We start from the raw sequence: 7,972 nt of genomic DNA, 5'->3' as shown, positions 1-7,972 counted from the left end.
CTGTGGGGAGAAGGTGATCGCCACATCTTACTCCTTTGCCATCTTGAGAAGCTCCCCACTCCTTTTTAAAAATGTAATGTTTTCTCATGTGTTTCTAAGAATATTAAATACAAGTTTAGGGGCTTTTATTTCATTTTCTCTTGTTCCCTGCATTCTCTCTCTTCCAGGTTCCTTTTTTGTTTTGTTTTTTTTAATTGATTCTGTTTGTTTGGAGGCTGTCTTTCTCAACTGAGGTTTTCCTCAAATATCTTGTGATTCCAGCACCCCATTTACATTTCAGAATAAATCACTAACTACTTGGCTAGAAGATTTGTGTGTAATGAGTGGAGTTTGTCAATCCTCATTCTAAGTGAAATGGGAACCAAGGTAATCAGCTGAGAGTGAAAAAAGAGAAGGAGATGTTCAAGTCCTCTCTCACACCTAAATTATGATTTTGGCTCCATTGTTTATATATGGTTCAAACTCTAGATCAACCTATTTAGCACTTCAGAGCAGCTTCCTGTCAGAACCTCGTAGAAGAGACTTTCTTCTTATTTTAGCTTCTTTCTTTTGCTAGCTGTTGAGCACTCAAGGAAATTTTAAGCTAAAGGTCCCATTTTCTTCTTCCTTTATCGAAAGCAGAAAGAAAAACACACACACACAATGGTATAGGTCCCAGATTTTTACGAAACTTCCTGATAGTCTTCAAATCTTAAAAAGAATGTTCTCAACTCTAATCCAACTAGTTATTCATGCATTAAAAAAATATTGAAATATCTACCACAAGCCAAGAACTCTATTACCCTTTGGGTTTACAGTTGTAAACAAAATAGATACAGTTCTTGTCCTCATGGGCTGAATGTCTTGTGGGGGAGAGAGACAATAAACAAGTAAACTAATGTGGTGCTCCAAGGACAATGATGCTTCAAGGATAAAGGACGACGTTGCCTGAAAAAGTGTCAGCGTTACACCCCCTACTGGACTCTTAATTGCCCTCCCCACCATGTTGTAATGGTTACAAAATTCCTGAGCCCACCTGGGCAATGCTCACCTGGGAAACAGGACCTGTCCCAACTAAGGAAAGGCATATGTCCTGTCCCACTCCCACTCTATAGAAGGAAGGTATATGTGCCTTGACCAATCAGTAAACGAAATTTTCACCTTGGACCATTCCTTTGTTTTCTGGCTATAAAAACTGAGCAATAGCACATGTTCAGGCTTGAGTGTTCCAGACTACTAGAAAGTCAACACGCTGTTCTGGCAGCGACCCTGCCCTCCAATAAATTCTATCTTCTTTACATTCTGCCTTGTGTCTAGAAATTATTTTCCAACCCTCATTCAGACCACGACAACTAACAAATAAATATATATTTACAAATTGTGATAATTTGACAAAACTGAACTGGGTACAATGACTATGAATAAGTAAGGCCCGCTTCAATAAGGTGGTCAAAGGCTGCTCCAAGGAGATGAAATTTAAGTTGAATCTGGGTCCTCTGAGACCATTTACTTAATTTTTAACAAAAAATAATGTATATGCACAAAATTTAATAGTTTTGTTAATTACGTATTATCATTATATATTAACTATGCTTCAAACCATTCAATTTTTCTTATGTGAATAAGCCCTCTTTTCTTTCTGAACACTTTAAAACAGTTAAGACATAAACAGATTATTTTAAACTGAAGATATGTAGCAGTTTCTTGCTTGTTTTGAACTCAGTTTGCAAAAGAAATCAGTTTTCCACTTAATCAGAATTGATGTCTCTCTCTCACTCACACCAGGAGATGCTGGTATCAGGTCACACTCCTCTCTCTCTGTGTAGACTTCCTTATCTCTGTGTCTCACAGGGTGACCCTCTTCTCACATTCTTCCTCTTGGCTTCTCCACATGTCAAGGTGAAATCTATTTAATCTGCAAAGCTCCCAGGATCAAAAAGAGAAGAAACTCTTTCCTCAAGGAACAGAGTAGGAAGGAACCTGAATAAACAATGATCACAGGTTAGGAATTGGGTAAGAGGAAGAGAAGAAAAGAATTGGGAAGACAGGGAAACAGGGGAAGGAGTATTCCAGGAAGAAAAGTCAGAGGTGTGAGTGGGCTGGAGACCCCTTGAGGAAGCTGGATCTGGGGATGGAGCTGAAATGTCCTCCAGGCCCCATAGAGAAGGAGGGAGAATGTTAATGTCTGAAGCCAATTATCCTGTTTCCTTGTGTCCCATTACACCCAGCCTAGGCTGCCCCTTAAAATCTTGTCAGATTCACACTTCAGACACCTATTATTACATGCTGTGTATTGGAGATGCAGAGAAGGGTAAGCATGGGCTTTGTCATGGTTCAGTGGAGAAGACAGACACATGCACAAAGGCCATTATACAGCACGCTCAGCGCTCTCTTAAAGTCATTTACTAGGGTTAGCCGCAGATCGTGATGATTGTAACCGTGAGTTCCCCAAGGGGTGGGAATATATCCAGACCTCTTCTTCACTGTATCTTCAATGACTAGAACAACACAGGGTGCCTTAAAAATGCTCTGTAAATGCATGTTGCTTAATGAAGAAAGAGGTGCAAAAATATTTATACCTTAGATAGTGGGCAGACATCATAGGGTTTTAAGCGAAAAGAAACACAAGCATGGCTTTCATTTAGAATTAATCCCCTAGCAGCACAGTCAGGAGGATGATTGGGAGGGGAGGGGAGTTAGGAGACCAGGTGAGGAATACGTGAAGTGAGGAAGGTGTGAGCAAGGGCTGGTAGCGTGAGGAAGATGAGGGCTCTAAATAACCAGCTTTCTGCCTTTGGCAACAAGAAGAAAACAAGGGGCGTGGGGAGAGGCATGGGCATGGGGCAACATCAGTCCTGGGAAGGACTGTGACCCGAGAGAAGAGGTCCAGGAGAGAAAAGCCCACATGGCTGAGGAGAGCAGGTCGAGGGTAACAGAATTGAGGAGTAGCCCCTGAGCTTACCTATCAGGATGCTACAAGGGCAAACCAGCCACAAGGGGTTGAGGAGTGAATAGCTGGTGAGGAACAAGAGACAGGGAGCAGAGACAACTGTTTCAGAAGTCAGTGGAGAAGAGGAGAGGAACAGGTGTGTTTGGACCGAGGCAGTTTCCTGTCATGGCCTGTGGAACCCAGGAGAGGCCACCCTTGCCCACCAGAGGAGCACAGCCCTGTTACCCTCTCGGAGCAGCTCTAGGCAGGAGTAGGGGCTGAGGCTTCTCTGAGGACACAGGCAAGGAGGTCTGGGACCCATCCTCAGTGGGCTCTGCAGGACTGAGTGAGGATGGGGGAAGCACCTTCCCTCAGGGAGTGCCGGGAATGAGCCAATACCCAGCTGAGTCTGCTGCAAGTCCAGGCATGGGGGTCTGGGGCCGACAGAAGGTGGGCAGAGTGGGATGGTAGTGCCAGAACCCTCATCTCCTGCCACCCCAGAGATGCTCCCTCCTGCAAACTAATCCTGCCCTATTTATCTTTAACCACTCCTAGAACCCTGAGGAAGGCAGGCAGGGATGCTGTGAATCTGGACCGAGTCTGCAGTGAAAGGTTCTCAGAAGGAAGCAGTTACCTGAGCAGAGGGGCCTGACAGGGATGGAGTGGAGCTCTGGCTGATGGGGTTCTTGGCAGTACAGCGATACCTGTCACTGACCCCAGATCTCCAGTACACGCTGAGAGTGGCCCCCCGTGAGACACAACTGCCCCCTGGCCTTGGGGGTCCCAGCTATACTTAACATCCTCTCCAGCCTTGTCCATCCAGCAAGCCAGGGTGATGAAGCAGGTCCCATCCTTCATGATCTGAGAGCTGGCCGTGATATTGGGCTCTTGCAGACTCTCTGTTCCAAGAAGGGATAGTTCAAGCTATGAGAAGGCTCTGGCTTGGCCAAGCAGAGGAGAAGAAAGGTCAGAGTTCAAACGTAGGCCCTCTACCCCCCACCCCCACCATAGCCGCGCAGGGTGAAATCCTTGGTGTTGTTGATCGGGGGACTCTGCAGGGTTATCCAGGCTTTACAGGAGCCAGAGTCCTGCAGCCTCAGGGAGCTGATCTGAAGAGAGTAGTTGTGGCGGAGGACACTCACTCTCCTGCTCTTGGGTCCCTGCATCCCAGCAACAAGGATTGGTTTGCCTGCCGGTCCTGGTTGCGAAATAGCCACAAGCCCTGGAGAGCTCCAGGTAACCTTTTCAACCTCCTGCCCCACCGGGACTTCCAGGGGCAGAGTGGCCGACTTCCCAAGGGTGCTGATCACTATCTCCCCTACTGATTCCCCTCCCAGGATTCCTGGTCCTGCAGATGGAGAGAGAAAACCACAGCTTCAGCGTCAGGGTCTCCCTGGCCACTTGGGGCAGCCATAGGTCCCATCCAGCCCCTCCTGCCCAGACCCCTCCAGCCTCCCCATCAGGTCCAGCAGGTCTCCTTCCTCTTCCCTGACCACACAGACCAACCCTGGCCCCCCCACTCTCTCAAGGGTGTTCGCCCCTCTCCTCGGGGCCTGAAGGGGACAAGACTCCTTCCTCCAGCTTCCGTCCACTCCAGAGCTGCCAAGCAGGGTGTGTGCTCGGGTTTCAGGTACCTGTGCATGAGGGCGGCACCAAGACAGGGAGGGAGCTGTTTTACTAACTGGGTTCTTGACCACACAGGTAAAGCTCAGAGCACTGTTCCCAGGTCTCAGGGAGACACTGAGGACAGACCCTCCATGGGACACAACAGTCCGGGGCCCCAGGGGTATCCAGCTGTGGGTCACAGTGCCTCCTCTGCTTTCTGCCATGCATGTTAGGATGACGAGGCAGTGTCCATTCCCACTCATCCTAGAGCTCATTGTGACACGGGGCCGGGCCAGCTGCTCTTTGTGTGCAACAAAGAACCAACGGAAGACTGGAAAACTGCTCTGGACCTTCCCTTCACAGGGCAGAAGCAGGAGGCGTGGCTGCCAAGACCCTGCACCACCGTGAATATACATAAGGAACAACAGAGGCAGAAGCTGGCCACGTCTATTCTCAAGCTTTGGGCTTTATAAGGCATGTCACTTAATATCTCCTCAGATTCCCAGAACAATCTTATGAAGTAGGTAGGGAAGGTGTTATATCTACTCTATTAAGTTACTTGCCCAGAGTCTCATCGATCCTAAATCCAATGGATCTGACCTCAAAGCTGAATTCCCACCGTGCACTGAGTAGATGAAGGCTGTCTGTACTGGCAAACAAGGAACCGTGTTGTAATTACATCTTCCTCCAGTAGGGGGCTCTGCAGTATACACTGAGCTTCCAGATGCTGAACCAGGCTCCCAGAGGAGGTGGCCCTATGCCTTTGAGGTTTCTCCTACGTCCTTGCATTCCCTTCCACCTCCACTCCATCCCTTCTCACCCCGGGACCAGGCACACAGATGCTCTCCTTAATGTATCCAGAGTCTCGTTATTTGCCCACCTGGCTCCCCAGGCCAGAATCAGGATGGCTTGAGGGCAGCAGCAAGAGCAGTTGCAGACAACAGACAATCAGGACAGGCAACAAAGCCACAAGGCTTGGGAGAAGACTGCTCTGCTATTGGGCCTCTGCCCTGGGGTCCACCTGACAGTAGCCCCAGGGGCAACTCAACTGTGCAAAATAGGACAACACAGCCCGGAATGTCCCCCAGGAGAAGGCAAGCTGGACATGTCCACTGCTGGGTAACTTCCTGCTGCCTCACTCCAGTGTGTCTTCCATAGACCAGGCCCTGGGATCCAAACCCTTCCCCTGCGACCTCTCCTGCAGGCCCTTGTCTCCTCAGTGTCCTCTCAAGCTCAGGAAGATCAATACAGGGACATATGAGAAATCCAGGGTGTGACATTGGGGTACCTGAGTTCTATTCCCAGCTCTCTGCATCTTTCTAGCTCTCTGTCACGGATATGTCATTTTTTTCTCTCTGAGACTCAGTCTCCTTAGCCTAGAAATCAAAACCCCTTTCCTGCCTGTTAGCAAGGCTGTCACGAACAGCCACTGACTTGGGAAATACCCTGTGAAGGATGAAAGCCTGGCACCTTATCATCACTCTTGCCCCAGGAGCCCTCTCTGGAAGACCCCACCTCTGATTGGTTAGCACAGCTTTATATCCTGCCCAGAACGCGCACTGAGCTCATCTTCCCAGAATGACCATCAGCACAGTGAGAGGGCTCTCCCACCACCCCTGGGGTGAACAGCCCTACCCCAGGTCCCAGCAGCCCCTCACCCAGTGTTCCCTCGCCCTGTCTGAGGAACAGGCCACAGCCATTCCAGGCCAGTTTATGGCAGAAATGCTTTCTCCCCAACCATGTGAACCTGACCTTGGCAATTCCATCATCCCCGACTTAAAAAAAAAAAAAAAAATGCCTTCACCTAATAGGAATATTTCCTGTCACATAACCCAGGAAGATGTCTGAGAAGGATATCCACTTTCTCTCCATCACTTAGCTTCCTGTGTTCATCCTCACTCCTCATTGGTACCTTTCCTGCTACCCACTGTAGAGGAACAGCTCTGCCATGGCATCATGGTGACCTTGCCTGGTGAACTTGCCATCCATGGCCTCCTTGCTCCTCAAGCAAAGACTAGAATCATGGCTAATCCGAGTCTTGCAAAAGGCCTTGTGATCCTCCCAGAACACGACAGGAGGGTGGCCTGTGAGGAATTACCTTGAAGCCATCTCCCACAGGCCTCCCACTGGTCCCTCCTGGGAGGCTGTCATGAGCAGTTTGTCATGGGGTTCAGGGCTTCCTGCTCCACCCTCGCAGAACAGAGCTGCTGACTACAAAACCTCTTCTCTGAAGTCTAGAATTTATTTCTCAGCAACCCCCGTTATGTTCATCCGGTTCCTTTTTTCTCAGTGTCATCATTTCTGGGGTGTGGGATGAGGACCTTTGGCCCCTTTCCCTCTCACTACCTATACAAGTAATAAGCTGTTTGAATCTAAAAGTACCTGACTGTGTCTTCACTGGCCGATCTTGCTGCTGCGTATGCCTGACACATTTAAAGGATTCTACAGCAGGCTTAGGGGACACCCTAAAGGCTGGGGTGGTGGCCACCCTGAAAGCATGTGACCCTGATAACCAGTGCAAGCTGGTTTTCTCCTAAATGAGGATGAAAGCAAAAGACTGAAACCCTAGAAACTAAAAGCAGAACCTGGCCCCTCACCATGGGTTTCTTAAGAGCTCTGTTCCTCTGGCCTCCAGTTCTCAAGCCTGTTTCCTGCCACCACCCAGGTCCTTGGGACCATGGGAGTGAGCAGTAAGAACCCAGAGGGACAGGAACAGCCACAAGGTGCCAGGTTTGAGATCCCCTACTGGAGTCATTTATGCGACAGGAAAGCCCAATTCACAATAAAGGTGACTCTCAGAGGCTTGGGGGAGAGAGCATAAGAGGATCATGCTTGAAATGGCAAGATGCAGGTGAGGTCCTGAAACTGGCTGTGGCAGATCTCCTATCTCATGCCTCCACCATCGGTTCTGTCTGGGGACTTCCAGGGTCCTTGTGACTCACCAGCAGAAGAAGTGTGAAAGTGACAGGACACGATCTGGGTTTGCATGGTCTGAGATGATAGCACACACACCCCTCATACGCACGCGCGCGCGCGCACACACACACACACACACACACACACACACACACACAGAGTCTGGCTCCCAGTGAGGCAGCATCTTCAGTGAAAATGACCCATTGCTGGAGAAACCCAACATGCAGGCAGATAGAGGTGCCTGGGAGGCAGTGGCAAGGACAGACCTACCAATGAAAAGACCTAGGAGGAGCAAGGACCACAGTAGAGAAAGGCCCATAATATGCAGCAGACTGGCCTGCCTCACGACAGCTGACAGGCTGTGTGCATGTAAATATCAGCCCACGAACATTTCCCATTTTTAGACTTCACTGCTTTAATCACATGTAGTTTTTGAGTCACATGCTATGAAAATAAGGGGATATGAAAGAAAGAAGTGTGAGAGGCAGCAGAGTGAGCTATTTAAAAGCCAAAGCTGACGATGTCGCAGCCTTGCTTTAAATC

General features: G+C 49.0%; 1 pseudogene across 1 annotated transcript in view; it reads right to left on the bottom strand.

Annotated features, from left to right (window-relative positions):
- LOC111167023 (T-lymphocyte surface antigen Ly-9-like) overlaps positions 1-7,439 on the bottom strand; it is a 38,587-nt pseudogene extending 31,148 nt beyond the window's left edge. The window contains exons 1-4 of the transcript XR_016393460.1: positions 4,543-7,439; positions 3,915-4,256; positions 3,543-3,807; positions 1,760-1,959 (exon numbers count right to left, since the gene is read on the bottom strand). The product of XR_016393460.1 is annotated as a T-lymphocyte surface antigen Ly-9-like (transcript). The remainder of the gene's footprint in view (positions 1-1,759; positions 1,960-3,542; positions 3,808-3,914; positions 4,257-4,542) is intronic.
- Between the last annotated feature and the right edge of the window lie 533 nt (positions 7,440-7,972).

Source organism: Delphinapterus leucas, chromosome 1 (genome assembly GCF_059928025.1).
Source record: "Delphinapterus leucas isolate spDelLeu-1000000601 "Yukka" chromosome 1, BTC_Dleu_Yukka2, whole genome shotgun sequence".
Taxonomy (NCBI): Eukaryota; Metazoa; Chordata; class Mammalia; order Artiodactyla; family Monodontidae; genus Delphinapterus; species Delphinapterus leucas.
This window is presented reverse-complemented; position numbering and strand designations above follow the sequence as displayed.